The 12037-nt window shown below is 38.7% G+C and overlaps 1 long non-coding RNA gene across 1 annotated transcript in view; it reads left to right on the forward strand.

The window, feature by feature from the left end:
* The first annotated feature begins 316 nt into the window (after positions 1 to 316).
* Positions 317 to 12037, forward strand: part of LOC139362556 (uncharacterized) — a 30546-nt gene continuing 18825 nt past the window's right edge. The window contains exons 1-3 of the long non-coding RNA XR_011621707.1: positions 317 to 465; positions 1321 to 1482; positions 1664 to 1757. This is a non-coding gene — a long non-coding RNA (uncharacterized lncRNA). The remainder of the gene's footprint in view (positions 466 to 1320; positions 1483 to 1663; positions 1758 to 12037) is intronic.

Below are 12037 nucleotides of genomic sequence, written 5' to 3' on the forward strand. Positions count from 1 at the left end.
AAAACTGCTCTGTGTCACATAGGGTGTTTTGTCCTCAAATAATAAGAATACTAATAAAAACTCCAACTAAAGTTATAGTAAATCATAGGAATATTTGTGAAGTGATGTTGCCAAAAATCTGGAGGAGGAGTAATTGTGGTGTTGGTGAATTCAGCTGCTCATTGACAGCCTGTAGTTGAAAGTGCATTCTCTCTATCTCTCGTGCTCAGCATGAAGATTATAGGTAAGAGACTCTTTGCAACTAGAATGTAGCTGACTTCATTAACAATGCTTATCTTTAGGTTCTGGATACATCCCACAGCAGATCTGAATAAACTGCCCCTTGTGGAAGGATATTTTATAAGGAGGGGAGAAATCTGTTTGCTGCAGGACAAAATGCCGCTGAATGGGACCGAATAAACAGGCAATCTTGGCTCCCTGGCCTGCTCCCTGGTAGGATTCTCAGACCCCTAGAGACTGGTGGAGGTGAGACAAGAAATGTCATCTTCTCTTTTGTTTTCTTTGACTGCTGCAGGTGAATGGATGCTTACATATGAATCCCCATGGAGAAAATGTCTCAAAATTTGGATGGAAGAATAAGCATTCCATCTAAATTGGAACAGAGCTTTAATAAACTCCATTACATTGAGCACAGAAAACAAAGTCTCAAAAGAAAAAAGGAGTAGAGAAGAAGTAAATTATCCAATAATATTTTTTCTTGGTTTTTCTATGGCCCTGGTTAAGGACATGAGAATGTAATGTACTGTGCATGACTGGAATTGTCTGAAAATGGCCCTAGTGTTCCTCTTTAATGGATGAGCTCATGGTTAACCAAGTTCATTAATATTCTCTTGGATTGATGACCAAATAATCTGTTTAATATATAATTTAATTTAATGATGTATATAAATTACTAATTTAATAAGTCATTATTTTAGTATTAAACCATGAGAAATCCTGCTACTTGAAAGTCATTACTAAAAGATTTGGAATGTGGATTAAGAATTCCTGGATTATGTCAGTGTCCAGTAGGTAAAATGTGATTAACAGAGGAAGAAGCTACTAGTTTGGAGTGTAAAATAACTTATAATTCTGTCCGAGTTAATAGTGCATCATATCCTTTTGCCATTTTCTTACATTAGCTTCATTTCAAAATGTTACAAATAAATTTTTATTCATGACCACATTCTCTAATATCGTAGATTATCAGCTTGAGAGAAGGGAGTCATTGGTCATAGTTTGGGGACCGGGACAATTTGGCATATGACTTTTATCCCTCCTTATTGCAGCTGATGGCCTCACACTGATCTTTCTGTATTGATTTCTCTTCTGGTCCCATAGATGGCATTGATGGCTAATTGTATGTGTCCACTTGACTGGGCTAAGGGATATCCAGAGAGTAGGTAAAACATTACCTCTGGATGTATCTGTGAGGGTGATTCTGGAAGATATCAGCGTTTGTATTTGAAGACGGAGTGAAGAAGATTGCCTTCACCAATGATGGTAAACATTAACTAATCTATTAAGAGCCAGAATAGAACAAACATATAAAGGAGGGGCAAGTTTTGCTCTCTCTTTTTGAGCTGAGACATTCATCTTCCCCTGCCCTCTGATATCAGTGTTCCTTATTCTCTGGCTTTTGGACTCCATGACTTACACTAACAAACCTTACTCCTGTTCTCAGGTCTTTAGACTAAAACTGAATTACACTTCTGTTTTGCTGCTTCTCCCAAGCTTGCAAAAAGCAGACTGTGGGACTTCTGGGCCTCCATAATCAGGTGAGCCAAACCGCATTTTATATGTGTGTATCTTCCTGTTTCGCAGGAGAACCCTAATACAGCTGGGTATCTTTGAGAGATCCCACATCACTGCAATATTTACAATGTTGCTTTGCATTTGCAGGCTTTTGAGACTGAAATCTCTTAGAAACTTGAAAAGACACTAACTTTATGTATATCAGGATTTCTTAATTCTGTTTTCTTTACTTTGTTTTGTCGTGGATCTTTAATCTCATCCTCTGTTTGCTATACCTGAGTAAATGATATTATTTGAATACATACATTTGGTACTATTATTTTCAATTTCAAATTCTGTTTCTTTGGGCTAATAATGTCAATAATAATATAATAATGGAAGTTTTGATAAAAACATGTTGGCTAATATGATCCACATGAGATGAAGAGTGTGGAATGATCTTTTTATGGCAAAATATATCGTGTTAGTACAATTTGCATTTACTCTTCTAGTCTTTAGATCTCAAGATTAGAACTGCATACATTTTCCTAACTATGATTCTGAAGGATAATCAATATATTTTAAAAAGAATGAGTATTCTTCAGACATGCCACTGTTCTTGTGGTGAGTGCACAATGTGTTTGTTATGCACACTGTTAGGTTGGGATGTGAATGCTCCAGCAGATCCCCATTACACAGGTGCCCTCCTTTCCACATCTGTGACCTTATTTGAGCTCAAGCTTTGAACAAACCCACAGATAGCATTTGTAGAAGAGCTTCATGAAAATCCCCCTGTTGCCAGTCTCTTTCTGCCCTGGTCAAAGGCATAACTGACACTTTCCTAATTACTTAATAAGCACGTACTCAACATTGTCCTCATCGACCCCCAACCTTTAAGCTGGTTTGTGCCAACACCTCATGTGCGTCCAGGCCCGTTAAGCAGCCCTCACCTTTATGGGTTAGTCAAGTCGGTCTGCTTATGATTCATTAATCACCCCTTTCATATTCCTGCCTGAAAACTTGGCCTGGGTTCCTTGTCCCATCCTCTTAGCTGTCTCTAACATTTTTTCTCTTTCTTTGACATCCAAAACTATGTGTCTCAAAAAATATTCCCAGGTTATCAAAGATAGAAATTTGTCTTTATTCCAATACAATTGATTGGTATACATTTCAAAAATAATCATCCTGACCTATATTTGATTATATCTTGAATTATATCTTGAATATAGAGATGATATATTGCCAGTTGTGCCAGGAACATACTTTCAAAAGGATGCTTTTCTATGAAATTCTTGTTGAAACGACAACTACTAGAGATGGGAAAAAGCTATTTTCTTCCAAGAAATGTTTTGGTTCACTACAGTCTTAGGTAGGTGCGGTACCCTTTTCTCAGTAGGTCTGGCCGGAAAGATGTCTAACAGTCTGGATGTTTCTTGTCTTTCTCCAAAAGCAACTTCTTCCTTATTTTCTTCCTCTCTGTCTCCCTCCTTCAATCTTCCCTTACCACAACTGCCATCGATTTTCCATGGCAAGCCTTCCTGGACCAGCTTTTGGTTTTGTACATAGGAGCGATAGGAGTGAAGGACCTTAGTGAAGCTTTGCTGTGGGCACCACTGTTCTCTCCCTTACACTTGCACCACAAAGGAGATTTTCTTCTGCATCTCGCCCTGTTCCCATATTTCTCAAGAGATCTGTGAGAAAAGGGTGCTGAGGGTTTCTATACTGTCACACTTGCCCACCCTTGGCCTCAATTATTCACTCAAAATTTAGCAGACTTCTTGTCATCAGCTGTATCTTTTCCCACAAATGCTCGCCTCCTTATCTCCCTGGAGGTTCTTTTTCTTCAGTTTGTTTTCTTGTCTTCAGCACTCTAGTAGGTTGAAGAAAGTGGTAATTTAATAGACAATCCAGCATGTTTTTGTTGTGTTTATGTAAGGGTGGAAACAATATTCCTTCCAGCTTTCTATATTCTAAGTAGCAGCTACATACACTGCATATGTTTAAAACCATGAAGCATAATTAAGACTTTTGTCAGAGAAAACTGATAATTTGATATTATTTGTATATATATACATAATCTCAAACTCATTCACTTTCTACTTCCCACACATCAACCACTGAGATTCTCTTTGTTGCCTTTTAGATCCAGAATTTGAGAGCATTGGACTTATTTCTATATGTTTCTTTTTAAGGTCACCCCCAGGCCACCTCTCTTCTCACCACTAATATACACGCACTTCAATGTTCTGTGTGATGGGTGGTATAGATAGGACACTCCATCTTGGCCCCAAGGAGAAACAAAAATATATCTTTCTTTCCGGAATAGAAATATTTAGACACAGTAATAAGATGGTACAATCAATGGGAGGTCTTGGATCCATTTCAAACATTTGGAAAGGTGCTCGCATCAAGAGGTGCTGAGCAGTGTATTAGTGTATTCTCACACTGCTAATAAACATACTCAAGACTGGATAATTTATAAAGGAAATAGGTTTAATTGACTCACAGTTCAGCCTGGCTGAGGAGGACTCAGGAAACGTACAGTCATAAAAGGGAAGCAAACACATCCTTCTTCACATATGGCCGAAAGGAGAAGTGCCCAGCAAAGAGAAAAACCCCTTATTAAAAAAATCGGATCTCCTGAGAACTAACTCTATCATGAGAACAGGATAGGAGGACCCACCCCCTTGATTCAATTATCTCCACCTGGTGCCTCCTACGACATGTGGGGATTATGGAAACCACAGTTCAAGATAAGAGATTTGGGCAGGGACACAGCCAAACCATATCATTCTGTCTCTGGCCCCTTCCAAATCTTCACATCATCACAATTCAAAACACCATCATGCCTTCCCAACCATCCCCTAAAGTCTTAACTTATTCCAGCATTAACCCAAAAGTCCAAGTCCAAAGTCTCATCTGAGACACAGCAAGTTCCTTCTGCCTATGAGTCTGTAAAATCAAAGCAAGTTAGTTACTTACTAGATACCATGGGGGTGGAGGCATTGGGTAAATACACCTGTTCCAAACCGGAAAAACTGGCCCAAACTGAAGGGGCTAAAGACCCCATGCACATCCAAAGTCCAGCAGAGCAGCTATTAAATCTTAAAGCCCCAAAATGATTTCCTTTGACTCCATGTCTTACATCCAGATCACGCTGATGCAAGCGTGGACTCCCATGATCTTGAAAAGTTTCACCCCTGTGATTTTGCAGGGTACAGCCCCCATCCTGGCTGCATTCATGGACTGGCATTGAGTGTCTGTGGCTTTTCCAGGTGCACGGTTCAAGCTGTCGGTGGGTCTACCATTCTGGGTTCTGGAGGACGGTGGCCCACTTCTCACTGTTCCACTAGGCAGTGCCACAGTGGGGAGTCTGTATGCGGTTCCAACCCCACAGTTTCCTTCCACATTGCCCTAGCAGAGGTTCTCTCTGAGGACTCTGCCCTTGCAGCAAACTTCTGTCTGAACATCCAAGCATTTCCATACATCCTCTGAAATCTAAGCAGAGGTTCCCAAACCTCAATTCTTGACTGCTATGCACCTGCGGGCTCAACACCACGTGGAAGCTGCCAAGGCTTAAGGCTTGCACTCTCTGAAGCCATGGACTAAGCTGTATCTTGACCCCTTTTAGCCATGGCTGGGATGCAGGGCACCAAGTCCTGAGGCTGCACAAAGCATCGAGGCCCTGGGCCTGGCCCACTAAACCATTTTTTTTTTTTTTTTTTTTTTCTGCTAGGCCTCTGGGCCTGTGATGGGAAGGATAGCTCTGAAGATGTAAAAAGTAAAGTAGAGGTTCTTCTTAAAAAACTTTCCTCACCATCTAGTTAAAAATAAATAGTAACTTCTCTTAGAAGTAAACTTTATTCAAAGACCTGTGCTAACATTCTTAAATATCTGCTAGCCGTAATGAAAAAAAATCAGTGTACTTTATTTTCTGAACTCCGACAATTTAGCCTAAATATTTGCCCTGGCATGCTTATACTAGTCCAAGTAAGCATTGGGTCATAGCCTGTTCCTCTTCCTTATTTAAAAGTGTTTTTACCTTTCTCAACATTCCACAAGTTACTTCCTCCTTCCTTTATTCTCCTCTATCTTTGCCTCTTTTAAAAGTTCTTAGTTGCTAGCCAATCAAGACAAATACAAAATATAAATTCCCGTTCCAGCCAATAAAAACCGGACACAGCAATAGGGTAAACGTGTCAGGTTATAAATGACCCTGTTTCCTTTGTTCAGTGTAGTCTCATGGCAAAACTGCTGACAAGTGTACCCCTTCTGCAAAAAGTAAAAATGGCCTTACTAAATAAATTAAATGTATGTTCAAGTGCTATTTCTTTCTGGTACCAGAAAACAATCATTTCAAACAAAGACCTCTGACATACCCTGGAGACATTTTCCTCATTGTCTTGGCGATTAAGATTGGGCTCCTCTTTACTTATGGAAATTTCTGCAGCTGGCTTGAATTTTTCCTCAGAATTATTATTTTTTTTTTCTATCACATCATCAGGCTGCAAATTTTCCATACTTTTATTCTCTGCTTCCCTTTTAAACATGAATTCCAATTCCAAACCATATCTTTGTGAACACATAAAACTGAATGATTTTAACAACACCAAAGTAAATTCTTGAACACTTTTATTGTTTAGAAATTTCTTCCTCAAGACACCCTAAATCATCTCTCTCAAGTTGAAAGTTCCACTTATCTTGAGGGCAGAGGCAAAATGCCACCAGTCTCTTTGCTAAAACATAGCAAGGGTCACCTTTAGTGCAATTCCAAACAAGTTCCTCATCTCCACCTAAGACCACCTCAATCTAGACTTCATTGTCCATATCACTATCAGTATTTTGGCCAAAGCCATGCAACAAGTCTCTAGTAAGTTCCAAACTTTCCCACATTTTCCTGTCTTCTTCTAAGCCCTCCAAACTGTTCCAATCTCTTCCTGTTACCTAGGTGCAAAGTTGCTTCCACATTTTTGGGTATCTTTAAAATAGCACCCCATTCCTGGTACCAGTTTACTGTATTAGTCCATTCTCATGCTGCTAATAAGGACATGTCCAAGACTGAGGTAATTTTTTTGATAAAGAGGTTTGACTTGCAGTTCATCATGGCTGAGGAGGCCTCAGGAAAGTTACAATGATAGTAGAAGGGAAGCAAATACCTCTTTCTTCACAAAATGGCAGCAAGGAGAAGAATGATTGCTGAGCAAAGGGTGATGCCCCTTATAAAACTATCATATCTTGTGAGAACTAACTTTCTATCAAGACTATAGGATTGGGGAGACCTCCGCCATGATTCCATCATCTCTACCTGGTCCCCCCCACACAACATGAAGATTCTGGGAACTACAATTCAAGATGAGATTTTTGTGGGGGCACAGGCAAACCATATCAAGCAGTGACTATGATTTACACATCACATCACATATATCACCAACAGTAGCAACAGAGCTACCCTGCTCTTCCTTCATTTCTCAATGCACACTTGGTCTAGACCTATGCCTTGAACACTCAGAAGCATCTAAGCAAAGTTTTCATGACACTGAATTACAATGAAGCATGAGCTATTTATACACACATATTAATGGTATGGCCACTGTGGGGAATGCATGTATATTATTTGTGTTCATTGATCAGGGCTGAGAGGAAAGGGGGAACAGATGCCGCTGACCAAGAGGGAAAGAAAGACCAATTAATTAAGTTCAGTTAAGTGTTACTTGAGAGGTCTGGGTAAGGCAGGGTTAAATAAGTTTCTTCCATGTCTTGAAAAGCCATCAAGGAAGCAAGCACATCAAAAAAGTCACATTTCTGAATGGGAAGGAATATAATATACTAATTGATTTTATAGCAACAGGAGAACGTAGGTTCCCATGATTTTTGAAATGCTAAAGAATTGGAGAGTAGATACCATTTAATAAAAGTTGATGTTGGCTTAATAATTAAAATGCATTATGGGCTGAGCATTTTTTTGTATATGCATTGCACTCGAACAAGACTGTGAGGGATCTTGTGAGCTTTTGCTTTGCTTTGTGTGCTTGCTTCTGTTTTGGCAGAACCTGGAATTGAGAAAGGGACCTGATAACTAATGTCAGAGGAGAATAAGGGACAATGGACTCTAATTAAATCCTAGGTAAGGAAAATTCATAAGAACTGCCATCTTGACATACCTATTTCCAGGCAGATGAGGCTCTAGGAGATGAATTTATGAATAAAAAAGATCCCTGAGGCCTGGATACACAGTCCATCACCCAGGAAACACTAACGATAAGATTCAGTACTTAAACTGGGAGAGGTCCAGCCATAAATTTCTCAGGTAATAAAGAAATAAATAAAAGAAAGATAGTTCTGACGCTTACCTGAAGCTAAATACTCGCTTCTGAGGCACCATGTGCTCTCCTTTGTGTAATATAACTTTTAGAGGAACAATTTACAAGTTGAGTAGTCAATGAAATTACAAATGCCAGTTTGCAGACTCTTAATGCAAGTGCTGCCTGAATTGCAGTGACCTCATCTATGTATTGTAGGTCGTTCCATATTTGCTGCAGAACTACATTGAGGAAGACATGGGGTAATGTTTGTGATGTATTCAGTAAAGTTTCTAAATATGGTGGATGATCAGAAATGGATATGGCAACTATAAATTTTTACATTAAATTATAGCAATCCATAATGAAAGAATAATTAGAATCATTTTTTTAAAATCTTGAACATAAGAGCCAATCAGTATTTGTCTATTGGAAATAAAGATGGTTGCCAATAAATTAAGTGAAAAGGACATTTGAGAGTCATTGAATATAGGACTTGAGGGGCAGCACCTACAACAGAAAAGGAAATGACAGCAAGTCAGGCGAGACAAGTTCTAGTATTCCATAGCACTGTAGAATGACTGTAGTTAGCAATAACATACAGTTTTGCATAGCTGGAAGAAGGATATTTAATGTTCCCAACAGAAAGAAATATTAAAAGTTTGAGATGATAGATATGCTAATTATCTTGACGTGATCACTATACATTACATGAATCAAAACATCAGTAGGTATCTCATACATGTGTACAATTATTATACATCAATTTTAAAATTAAAAAATTGAGCAAGAAAATAAAAGTTCAGAGCAGGAGACTCAGGATTCTGAATATTAATTTCAATGACATTATAGTTTAAACCAGGGCAAAACCCTGGAAGATCAACCTAAACTTATCTTATTCAACAGGCAGCTCCCTTTAGAGTAGCATCAAGTTGCCAAGAAAAGAATCCTGGGCCCTGGCCCTCACTGATTCTGAGTGGGCCAGCACGTGAAGGGGTGTGTGTAATGGGAGATAGGTGCTTTAATACCTCTGGGCATATTTTCCTTTTAATTCAAATGAAGGAGTTTAAATTATTTACAAAAAAAAAAATCTTAAAATAATCATTTCTACATTCTAATTTTTGTTGGTACTTATAGGCAGTTTGACAACTTAATGGCCTTGAATTGATAGAATATGAAGTATATATTAAAATAGATAAATGCACTCTATATGTTACATTAAAATATCAATCACTCAAATTTAATTTTAATAACCTAAAAATGATTATCTATAGCTGGTTGCTTTTGTCATTTTCTTTTTTGTTTGTTTGTTTGAGACAGAGTCGCTCTGTTGCCCAGGCTGGAGTGCAGTGGTGCAATCTCTGCTCACTGCAAGCTCTACCTCCCGAGTTCACGCCATTCTCCTGCCTCAGCCTCCCGAGTAGCTGGGACTACAAGGCACCAGCCACCACACCCAGCTAATTTTTTTTAAAATTTTAAGTAGAGACAGGGTTTCACCGTGTTAGCCAGGATGGTCTCAATCTGCTGACCTCGTGATCCGCCCACCTCGGCCTCCCAAAGTGCTGGGTTTACAGGTGTGAGCCACTGCGCCCAGCCACTTTTGTCATTTTCAATTATTCACATGTTCAATAAATATGTATTGGCCACTTACAATACACAAATAATGTGCTGTTTACTATGAATATCTTAAAGAACAAAATAGACACCACTTCATGGAATGTAAATCTATCAGAATGGATAACTATTATTTAATGTAGTAAAGTATATTCTGTAATTTTTAACAATTAGTGCAGTGAAGGAAGGCTAAGCAGATGTGAGGAACAACATAATACAAAAGGCGTGAGACAGTATTTCTCAACTAGAATAACCAGAGATCTTATAATGAATTTCAATGATAAAAAGTGAAGAACACTGGGGCTCAACCCAGATACCTGCTATATCAGAATTTCTGCAGGTCTGGTGGGGAAATACACATTTTTCATAATTTTCTCTATTGGTTGGCTTCCTATATACAGTGAAGCTCAAGAACCAGTGCACCAGGTGGTGTATAACACTTTTACCAGTGGCTAGAAGCAGCTGACTGCTTTTCTAGGTTACAAGTTACAAACTTTCAAAGGAATACTTTTGTTTGCTCGCATGTTGCAACTTACAAGGATGTGATATTGAAGTATGTGAATTTGCATTTGGAAATGAGTTCCCACAAATGTTTCCCCGTGGAAACACTAAGCTTGAACAATGTCAGGTGTTTCAAATACCCTTCTTGAATACCTGTGCAATAGGAAAACCCATTATGACACTATGCATATCACTTATATTGCAGAATGCTCATTTGACAAGAAAATTCTTTCATCTTCTGATATTCAGAATAGAAGAACTTACAAAGAACTTGAGATTCCCACAAGACACTGAAAACTAAAAAAAAAAGAAAAACACATGTCTCTATAGACATTCTTCAAAATTATATAGCTCAAACATTAGAGTGCTTAAAACCTTTCTAAATCCATGAGAACATACGTAGGAGATGAGAGTACTCCAAACTTCAATTACACTTCACTGTGAAGGTACTCAGGCAAGCAAGTTCAGCTCCATGTGGTGCACAAGAGCGTTTCCACAAAGAATACACAGGAAAAAAAAATGCAGCTGTTTCTTAATGGTGATGGGACTAGATAAAATCATGCAACAAAGAACAGGTCCCACACTGAAAGGAGATATATTGTAAGAAGAGCTGAGACCTGGAAGATCAGAGCACTCACTACCAACAAACGGAATGGAAGGGGCTCAGAAGTACACAGGGTCAGTGGGCAGTCCTAAGAGAACACTGATTCTAAGTAAGAAGCAGTGGCTTCAATGGGATGGTGGCCCTTGGGGTCTTGGGGATGAAGGGAGAGAAGAAAGGAGGTGATAAAACTTAAGAATCACATAGAAAAATGCCAGGCATGGTGGCTCATGCCTATAATCACAGCATTTTGGGAGGCAGATGCAGGCAGATCACTTGAGGTCAGGAGTTGAAGACAAGCCTGGCCAACATGATGAAACCCTGTCTCTACTAAAAATACAAAAATTAGCCAGGAGTGGTGGCACATGCCTGTAATCCTAGCTACTTGGGAGGCTGAGGTGGGAGAATTGCTTGAACCCAGGAGACGAAGGTTGCAGTGACCCAGATCGTGCCTTTGCACTCCAGCCTAGGCACAGAGTAAGACTCCATCTCAAAAAAACAAAAACAAAAACAAAAAAAAAACATAGAAACAAAAGCATCCTGGTGTCATTGGACATACCAACACCTTCCCAATGCTCTTCTTGAACCAAAAGGATGGGCACCTTTAAAATATAAAATCTAATAACTCATCCAAGGACCTCACCACTACCATAAAAATGCCTGTGACTTCTGGTCAAGTAACATCTAAGAAGGTGATTTAAGAATGTTAAAACACCTATGAAATGACAGATATTTGTGTAAGCTACCTTAAAATGAGATGGAAAATGAAGTATAAATTTTTCAGCTGATGAGAATACTTCCCAAAATATGAACCATGAAGCAGAAGGAAGTGACTACAAAATACTCCAACAAAAAATTAAATATTAATAAATGAACATTTGCAAATGTAAAAGAACAGCTCAAATCAGAATCTTAAAAGTTAGAAAATTAGAAAATATCCATGTAAAGCTTATCTAATCTAGGTTTCCCGGCAAAAGAAATATACCACCTTATTTACAATGAAATGAAATCAAGATGGTATAAGATTTCTTTTCCACAGCAAAAAATCAAAGCATGATGGAAATTAGCAACATTTTCAGAAGGAGGCTGGAAATAAATTTACGAGCCAAAGATTTTATATTTTGCCAAGTCATCCTTCAAACCTGAAGATTATGGAAACACATTGTAGGAAGTGTATACTCAAGGCTTCTTCCTGAGGGATTGGCCCCATCATGGCTTAATCATATTCTCCCTCTCTCTCTCCTTTGCTCACTCCCTCCATGCCCCCATCCACTTCATAATAGTGAACTGCTATTTGTAGTTCATCCTA

This window comes from Macaca nemestrina, chromosome 4, assembly GCF_043159975.1.
Source record: "Macaca nemestrina isolate mMacNem1 chromosome 4, mMacNem.hap1, whole genome shotgun sequence".
Lineage (NCBI taxonomy): Eukaryota > Metazoa > Chordata > Mammalia > Primates > Cercopithecidae > Macaca > Macaca nemestrina.